The following is a 9604-nucleotide window of genomic DNA, read 5'->3' on the forward strand; positions in this document are numbered from 1 at the left end:
TGGGAGGTGGCGCTCGCACTCCTTCCCGAGCCACAAAGAAATGGAGACAAGGAGATGCAGCTGTTCATGCGCCCGGCCTTGCGCCCACAGCAGCCAGCAGCGGAGCCAAGCGCTGTCCTCCCCCTGCAGCTAGCAGAGGCGACGCTGTGGCCCTGCTGCGAGGGTAGAGGGGCTGGAATCGGCTCCCCAGGCAGCGCAAGGCAGGCGGAGGAGGAATAGGAGCAGCAACCTCCATGGCGCGGCAGGCGGCGACCCTGATGCCCATGGTGCCCCTGGTCCAGGAGCAAGGGCGTTGCAAGGCCGCAGCCCAGCTCCATGCTGTTTGCCTGGAAACCCCCAGAGCTGCCAGCATAGCCGCCGCCCCCCAGCTCTGGGCGCCTGGCTGCTGGCTGCCTTGGGATCCACGGCCACCTGCTGCTCAGGAGTGGTGGCCCAGGAGCAGGGGGAGCGAGAGTGCCCGGGAGCCAGCTGCGGTGCAGCGCCCCATGCAGCTGTGGGCTCTGGTGAGGGCGGGAGGGTTGTTGGCGCAGGGTCCTGCCATGGCTGGCAAGGACAGTGACAACCTGAAGACGGTGAGACTGGGGCGGGAAACCGCCCTGTGTTCCATGAAGCTGCAGAAAAACGTTCGCCAGCTCACCCTCAGCTGCCCGGGGCCTGGAGGCGACCCACTCGAGTCCCCCAACACCCCCCAGCTGGTGCTGCCGTCCAACATCAGGGACATTGAGGTGCTGAACCTGGGGAACAACGGATGTACCTGGAGGATGTACCTGAAGGTCTGGGGTCGGCGCTGGGCAGCCTTCGTGTCTTGGTCTTGAGCAGGAACTGCTCTGTCCAGCTGCCCCCTGTGGTGGCGGAGCTAGGCCATCACCTTATGGAGCTGGACAGGAGCCACAAACGGTTGACAGTCCTGGGTGCCCAGGTGGTGAGCGCCCTAAGGGAGCTGCACAAACTCAACTTGAGACACAACCAGATGCCAGCTCTGCCTGCCCAGCTGGGTGCTCTCGCCCACCTGGAGGAGCTGGATGTCAGTTTCAACGGGCTAGGGCATCTGCCAGATTCCTTCTCCTGCCTCAACCACCTGCACACACTCGATATGGACCACAAAAAACTCATCGCCTTTCCCAGGCAGCTGCTGTAGGTGCCTGGCTTGGAGGAGCTGGATGCATCCAGCAATCGGCTGCAAGGCCTCCCTGAGCATATCAGTGCTCTGCGTGCCCTCAATATTCTCTGGCTGAGTGGGGCTGAGCTTGGCACCCTGCCCAGCGGCTTCTGTGAGCTGGCCAGTTTGGAGAGCCTCATGATAGACAACAAGCCTGCAGACTCTGCCCCCTGAGTTCAGCTGCCCGCAAAGACTCAAAATGCTCAACCTCTTTGAGGAGTTTCCTGAAGTGTTGCTGCCCCTGGCTGGTCTGGAGGAGCTCCACATTATTCACAACCAGTTGACCTCAGTGCCATCTCTAATCGCTGGACTGGGCAGGCTTCTCACCCTGTGGATGGACAATAACCGCATCTGCTACTTGCCGGACTCCATTGTGGAACTGACTTGCCTGGAGGAGCTGGTGCTTCATGGCAACCAGATCGCTGTTCTGCCAGAAAACTTTGGCCACCTCTCCCACGTGGCCTTGTGGAAAATCAAGGACAACCCACTGATTCAGCCCCCTTACGAAGTCTGCATGGAGGGGATCCCCTACATCGCAGCCTTCCAGAAGGAATGGTCTCAGTCCCAGCCAGCTGTGCAGCCCTGCCTCAAGTTGCTCCTGATGGGCCACAAGGCTGCCAGAAAGACCCTGCTTTGATGCTGCCTCACTGAGGACTAACTGGACAGAGACCAAGTAGGAGGAGACAAAAGAGAGCCACCTAGTTTTTCCTCCCTTTTGGAGCAAGGGCATCGAAGTAACCAGCTGGACTGCTAATGCTTCCCGGGGCCTGTGTTTCACTGTGTATGACTTACCTGGTCATGAAATCTATGAAGCCACACAGCCCTTCTTCCTCTCCCCAGGAGCCCTGTATGTGCAGGTGGTCAGCTTAGCCACCTATGGACATCTCTGCTTTCCTACTACTGTGGGCACCTTCTTGCATCATGTGGGGGCCCGAGTGCCTCAGGCTATGGTGTGCATTGTAGGCACACACGTGGACCTGTGTGGGGAGTGCGAGCTTGAGGAGAAATGTCTGGACATTACCACATGATTGCCCTACAGGAGAAGCACGATACAGTGGGCCTAAGCCATCTAGCCAAGGTGGTTAATGAGGCCCTGGCTTGGGATTTCTAGCTGTGCTCTGCCAGCCCCCATGCAGCCTACTACAGTGTTTACCACAAGAACCTTTGGAGGCACAAGGCCCATTTCCAATACCCGCTTAACCACCGGCTGCAGATCCTGTCACCCATGTTGCCTGTTAGCTGCAGGGACCCCCACCAATTGCAACACCTTTGCAACAAGCTGCTCTCTGTAGGTGAGCACCAAGAAATTTTCCCCAATCTACACAGAGTCCTGCCTCGACCCTGGCAGGTGCTACAGGAACTGCACTTCCAGCCACCTCAGGCACAAAAACTGTGGCTAAGCTGGTGGGACTATGCACGCCTTGGTCTGCAGGCAGGTCTGAAGGAGGACCGGCTGCAGAGTCCCCGTTCATACCAGCATGAGAGAGGCAAGCTGCTCTGTTTTGAGGATAGCCCGGCCCTCAAGGAGCATGTTTTCCACAATCTCACCTGCCTCATTGACATCCTCAATTTCTTTTTCCAGAGAGATGCTTCTTTGCTGCTGCATAAACTGCTACAGGAGAGCAGTGGAGAGGGTGAGGGAGAGGGGGAAGGCTTCGCCACTATAACAGTGCCCTCATTAGGTCAGGATGCAGAAGTCCTTGGTAGCCCCCAAGGAAACCCGTCCAATAGGACCTAATGTTGTCATGATAAACCAAGGCCCGCCAAGCTTTGTTGGCATAAAAATCCCTACTGGGCCTAAACCCTCTGTTACATTAACTCCTGGTGCTGGTCACATTGCCCAACCCCTTTACTTGACACTCCTCCCACACCCACATTAAAGTCTCCGTCCACCGGGCAACGAATACTCAATTTGGTTCAGGGAGCCTTTCTGGCCCTCAACCAGACTCAGCCAAACCTCACCAAACCTTGTTGGTTATGTCTGACTTCTGGTCCCCCTTACTATGAAGGGATAGCCACCATAGGGAAATATAATAGTACCACCTCAGCTGATGGATGTGACTGGAAAGCTGCCCATAAGCTGACCCTGACTCAAATCTCGGGACAGGGAATCTGCCTGGGCAGACCCCACCTACACATCAACCCCTCTGTAACCAGACCAATTCTAGTCTAGGCTCATCCACCTATCTGATCTCCGAGCCTGGACTTTGGTGGGCCTTTAACACTGGCCTGACGCCATGTATACATACTCAAACCTTGGATGTTACCAAGGACTTCTGTATCCAGAATCGCCTGCTTCCCGGGGTGTTTTATCATCCTGCTAATTATCTTGAGAAGGCCTATGAGACGCCTGAGGGGTATCCTGTCAGAATTAAGAGAGAGCCAATATTCCTCACTTAATATGAGCCAGCTATCCTCATAGGGGCAGGTATGGCAGCAGGGGGTTGGCACAGGAACTGTTGCATTGGTTCAGGGGTCCCGCTACTATAATGAGATAAAAACAGCCATGGATGAGGACATTAAAGCCATAAAAGGATCCATCACTAAATTAGAAAAGTCTTTGGCTTCTCTAGCGGAAGCTGCCCTCCAAAATCGAAGGGGACTTGATCTCCTTTTCCTTAAGGAAGGTGGACTCTGTGCTGCCCTAAAAGAGGAGTGCTGTTTCTATGTTAACCATTATGGAGTTATTAGGGATTCCATGGCAAAGATCACTGAAAGACTCAACCAGCGGCAAAGGGAACAGGAGTCACAACAAGGCTGGTTTGAAGGATGGTTTAACAGCTCCCCTTGGCTTACTACCCTAATCCCCACCCATTTAGGACCCCTGCTTATTCTTTTACTGCTGCTTACTTTTGGGCCATGAATTCTTAATCACCTACTCCAATTTATTTAAGAATGCTTGTCCATTACCCAAGCCCTAGTTCTTACCCAGCAATATCAGGCTCTTAAACAACAGGAAGGATCATAGGTTTTAGGATTAAAACCCCACAAATAAATGAGGGAATGAAAGATTTTTGTTCGAAAAGAAAAAAGTTTCCCACAGGCCTTGGCCCATTACAAGGGAGTTGGCCTCATCCCTGGGTACATTCTATGGTTTAGAAAGGGGCAATCACCAATGCAACCCTCTTTGGCTCACACCTGGCTGGGCAGCAAACAATCAAGGACTTTCCAGAGTACATTCTGTGTTTTTTTCCTTTGTAGAAAACCAGGTCACACCTAGGTGACCTCGTTAATATGAAATCATACTCTGTAATCAGTGACTTTGTAACCAAACGCCTTGTACCCCAAGCATGTATGATGATTTGTGGGTTTTCCTATAAAAAAGCCTATAACCTTTGCTAGGTGTGCAGCATTCCCGGTATTGCTGACACCCAAATGCACATTCGTTCAATAAACTCTCTCTTGCTTTTGCAGCTCTTGGTTTGGTTTCTGAGTCTCGGGGGCTCCTCGGGATCCTGAGGCCCTTAAGGGTCTGTGTCTTTCAATTAGAAACATGTTGTGAAGGAGCCTGTTTTTCTCAGAGTGAAGATACTGCTGCTGAAAAATACTAGTTAGATATTTAAGAATTTAGTGACCCAAACCCTTTTTTGAAGCTCAAGAAAGTAAACCTCTCCATTATTACAGTGCAAGTGGTGTATGCTCCAGTGCATTGATGTCTAGTTATTTATCAGCTGTTTCTTTTTTTTTCCGAGACAGGGTTTTCCTATGGCTTTGGAGGCTATCCTCTAACTAGTTCTTGTAGACCAGGCTGGTCTTGAACTCACAGAGATCTGCCTTCCTCTGCCTCCCCAATGCTGAGATTAAAGGCGTGGGCCACCACTGCCCGGCTTTCAAGGATTTTTAAAAAATTTTTTATTGTCAGATATTTCTACTGATGGAGAACATCAGATCTGGGAGGGTACTGTTCCTATTTTGCCTGATTCAAGTGTGTGAGAAACAAATCTTGCTCTAGTCTGCAATGGAAAAACTTAACAGGGTTTTGGCCTTTCATTTTCTTTGTAAAACATGCTGAGCAAACTGTACCAGTTAACCACAGTTTGGCAAATTATTATGTTAACAATTATGACATCTGCAATATTTTATAAGGCAACTAACTTAACAAAAAGGGGGAAAAAGAAGTGGATTATAAGAATAGATCGAGGCAACGTTGTTCTTTAATTTGCTTGGAGTCGTGGGTAGTCTTAAGTGAATACTTGCTTGGCATGGACCACAGTTTCCTCTTCATTAAAATGACTTTGGTAGTAGAGACTTCTAACAAAGTCAACAGACATCAAGGTCCCTAATACACTTTGAGTAAAAGGTTGATCCCATGAATGGAAAGAAAATGTTGTCTCAGCCTAAGCATAAGAATGAGTGACAAACAGCACAAATCAGGGTGACTCCCTGGAGTAGAATACCCTCTATACTTTCCCAGTGGACTCTCTGTGATAACTATGGGAGGAATTACCAGTAAGGATGGGGAGAGGTAAATGACAATGACAACCACATGAGATTTCTGTGATTGGAAAGGGGACAAGATGTCTAATGGATCGATTTCTCACTGGAGTGTCCATCACACCCATTTCTCCTTCATCATCATACTTAGGAAAGCCCTCAGGTTCTTCCCTTCTCTGTTCACAGCATCCTGCAGTCTGCCTGCTGCAGAGCTTCCCACTTCTGTATCATCAGAGGGCATTTACAGCTGAGTCAGTGATGTGAATGAGGAACAGTTGAGGTAGAAAGCTACACTACGTAGAAGGTAACAGGTTGTTAATGTATCCTGTATCCCAATGAAAGTGCCAGGGCAGTCTCCCCCCACACACTCAAGGAACAATTAAAGGAGAAGCAAGACAAGCAGTCGTGCTTGCAACAGCCTCTGGTGCTGGTTTTTAAAATTTTGACTCTTATACGTTGTACTCTTTGAGGAGCCTGACAGCCAGCTACCAGGTAAATCACACAGGGTCTTAATCTTTCTCATGAATGCATTGGATGCTTTCTACCCAGGTTTTCCTAACTAATTAATTAATAATTTTCCTAACTAATTATCCAATCTACTTTGTGTCTCTGGGCTTTTACCTTTCTCTATTTCTTTTAATTAATAATTTTCCTAACTAATTATCCAATCTACTTTGTGTCTCTGGGCTTTTACCTTTCTCTATTTCTTTTCTTTCCTTATTCTGTGCCTGGCTGTGTGGCTGTCCTCTTTTTCTCCCTACTTCTCTCACTGAGAAATCTCTTTCCTTCTCAGATTTCTGTCTCTCTTCCTGCCAGCCCCACCTATCCTTTCTTTTTCCTGGCCATTGGCTATTAAGCTAATAGAGCAATCAGGTGCTTCAGACAGACAATATAGCACAGCTTCACCGAGTTAAAAAAATACAACATAAGGGAATGAATCACATCCTTTCATCATAAAACAAATGTTTCAAAGGATAAACAAACTTTAAAAATAATATTCCACAACACACACGGGGATCAACTCCCAGCCCCAGCTGGTGATGCTGGAGATGCAAATACTCCAGTATATGTGCTTCTTGTTTGCATCTCTCTACTTCTATTTGCTTCAGTTAAGAAAATTACTCCCAAGTATTTGCTCCCTATTCCCATTGAGAGGATGCATCCAGATTGCTGTAGGATCTTAGAAAAGGGGCTGGCCTAGAATAGGACACTGTATGATTTGCTCTCCTGTCTACTGACCTGTTTGCCCACATTGCTACTGTAGTTCTCATGGGACTTCTAGAAACTGGAAAATTTCCTAGATGAATGACCTTGGGCCCAGCTCTCTCTTTGCGGGGACACTGGGGTCCTGATCATGCAAAAGGCATAGAGGTGGCACAGGCCTTTAATCCCAGCACTCGGGAGGAAGAGGCAGGTGGATCTCTGTGAGTTCGAGGCCAGCTTGGTCTCCAGAGCGAGTGCCAGGATAGGCTCCAAAGCTACACAGGGAAACCTTGTCTCAAAAAACCAACAAAAAAGGCATAGAGGTGATCACTATTGATTGTCCCTCTAAAGAACAAATTGGAGTACAAAATGGGAATCCCTGCTCTGCCATTTGGTACTGTCCTTATCATGACTAACTGCCAACAATCCTGGCCAGGTGTGTATGCTCTATTACTCTACCTGTAAATGGACTGTCATTGCATAGTGCAGTGAGACAGTGCAGAAACACTATTTATTAAGACTACAGGGTAAAAGGAAGGCAGATAATCAGATTCTTTTTTAAATGTGGTTGAGTCTCAGGAAGCACCATGTAAAATTGGGCTTAGGGCAGGATCCCATTCTGATACTTCTCAAGGGAGACTATAGGGGCTTCCTGGCTTGTCAGTGAACCTGAAGTGTTGGCCACTCCCTTTGGTCTTTGTTTCAAATGCAGACATGATCCATTGTAAGGTAGAGGAGGGGCTGGCTCCTTCTCTCTTGGGTTCCAGAGCATGTGGAGGGCAGAGACTGCATAGTCTGGAGCAGGAATGCCTCAGTGGTTATTTAATCTTATCTGTGTCATTTTTTCTCTAACAAACACCTATTTTTTGAGTGAAGGACTGATCCTGCAAGTGTAGGGCAGGCTAAATGCTGTAGCTGAGGAGGTGGTGGCTGTGAGTCACAGGACTTTAATCACAATTCGATGACAGGATTCATGAATTACTCACACATCTCTGAGCCAATTTACAGGCACCACCATAAAAGGCACTTTAGTCTTCTGGAAAGAGAATCATGGCAGTGTCCAGTAACCTCACTGGTGGAAAATCAGGCTGTGCCTGAAATTGTCGAGGGAGAGGCACAAATGGCAGGGTAGACAGATCCTGAACCCTGCAAGAAGATTTCCAGTGAGGCAGAAAACATTGTCAGTAGATGTCCTCTGCGGAAATTGGTGGAAGGACCAAATGAAACCTTCTTCCATGAAAAAATACTACAGGAAACTAACGACTATTGGTAAAGGGAGAATAGCTTTGCCTGTCATGATCATGTTCAGTTAATCAAAGCAAAATGGTCTGCCCTGTTAGCATATGAACTAAAGAAATAACAAATGGATTGCATAGCTCATATTTTTCAAGATTGTTTTATTTATTATGTATACAACATTCTGCTTCTATGTATATCTGCACACCAGATGAGGGCGCCAGATCTCATTAAAGATGGTTGTGAGCCACCATGTGGTTGCTGGCAATTGAACTCAGGACCTGTGGAAGAGCAGTCAGTGGTCTTAACATCTGAGCCATGACTCCATCCCCCATAGCTCATATTTAAACATTGATGTTTAACTTGGCTGAATGAGATACAAGGGAACTATTCGATTCTAGCTATGCTTTGAAAGATTTTAGTTTGCTGAGAGAAAAAGTTTCCCTCAGGTCTTGGCCCAGGACAAGGAAGTTGGCCCTGACCTGAGGGCAGACAAACAATCCTTCGTGGGTCACACCTGGCCAACAGACAATCTGAGACTTTCTAGGGTACATTCTATGTTTTTTCCTTTGTAAAAAAAAAAAAGCAGGTCACACCTGAATGACCACTCTAACATGAGATCATACTTTGCAATCAATCACTCTGTGGCCCTTGTCTGTATGGTGACCTGTGTTTTTTTTCCTATATAAGGAGCCTGTAACCCTTGCTGGGGTGTGCAGCTTCCCTGATATTCCTGACACCTGAATGCTCATTCGTTCAATAAACCCTCTTGCTTTTGCAGCTCTTGGTCTGGTTTCTGAGTCTCAGGGGTTCCTTGGGATCGTGAGGCCCTTAGAGGTCTTGGGGTCTTTCAGCTTAATTTCTTGCTCACCTCATATTTATTTTGGGCCCCTACATTCACAGCAAACACCAAACTGTTTCCAAGTAATCTGGCAAAACAGGTTTATTGCTGTGATGAAAGAAGTCACTGAGTTTCCCCACATGATCACATCATGTTCTCAGTGGCCTAAAAGAACATACTCTGTGACTGGAGGAAAACTTTCTTTCTTAATTTGTATTTGCATGGACCTCTATATTGTTACTATTACCAAAAAGAAACAATAGCTCCACTTAAACAGATATAATCTCTCCATATTTCCATGGGACTGGAAATGTATCATGAATTTAAATGATCTGAACTCAAAATTCCTAATTTCCAACTGAAGAAAGGAAATATCCATCCCAATGATTTTGTACTTGTAAGAAAGAACTACAATTGTCACCAGATTTTACATTTGCTGCAATACACAATCAATAATTTAGACATATATTAGCAGATGAAAATAACTGGAATATAAAAGATAATACACTGAGCTCACAACTGTAATCCCAGATCTTGGAATGTAGCAGGATTACCCAAAATGTGAGAGCAGTCTGGTCTACATAGATGAAATCCAGGACATCTTCCCAGGAAAAATAACTCAATTCTACCCATTAATTGGACTAATTTAGGTTTTTAAAGCAGGGGAACTCTAATTTGGCTAAAGCATTTATAGAATTTGTGACAAAACATATACTTTCTTATACACAGTT

At 47.3% G+C, this 9604-nt stretch overlaps 1 pseudogene; it reads left to right on the forward strand.

Moving 5' to 3' along the window:
* The first annotated feature begins 539 nt into the window (after nt 1-539).
* Nucleotides 540-2897, forward strand: LOC100769453 (annotated as a pseudogene).
* Nucleotides 2898-9604: the final 6707 nt, after the last annotated feature.

This window comes from Cricetulus griseus, unplaced genomic scaffold, assembly GCF_003668045.3.
Source record: "Cricetulus griseus strain 17A/GY unplaced genomic scaffold, alternate assembly CriGri-PICRH-1.0 unplaced_scaffold_16, whole genome shotgun sequence".
NCBI lineage: Eukaryota > Metazoa > Chordata > Mammalia > Rodentia > Cricetidae > Cricetulus > Cricetulus griseus.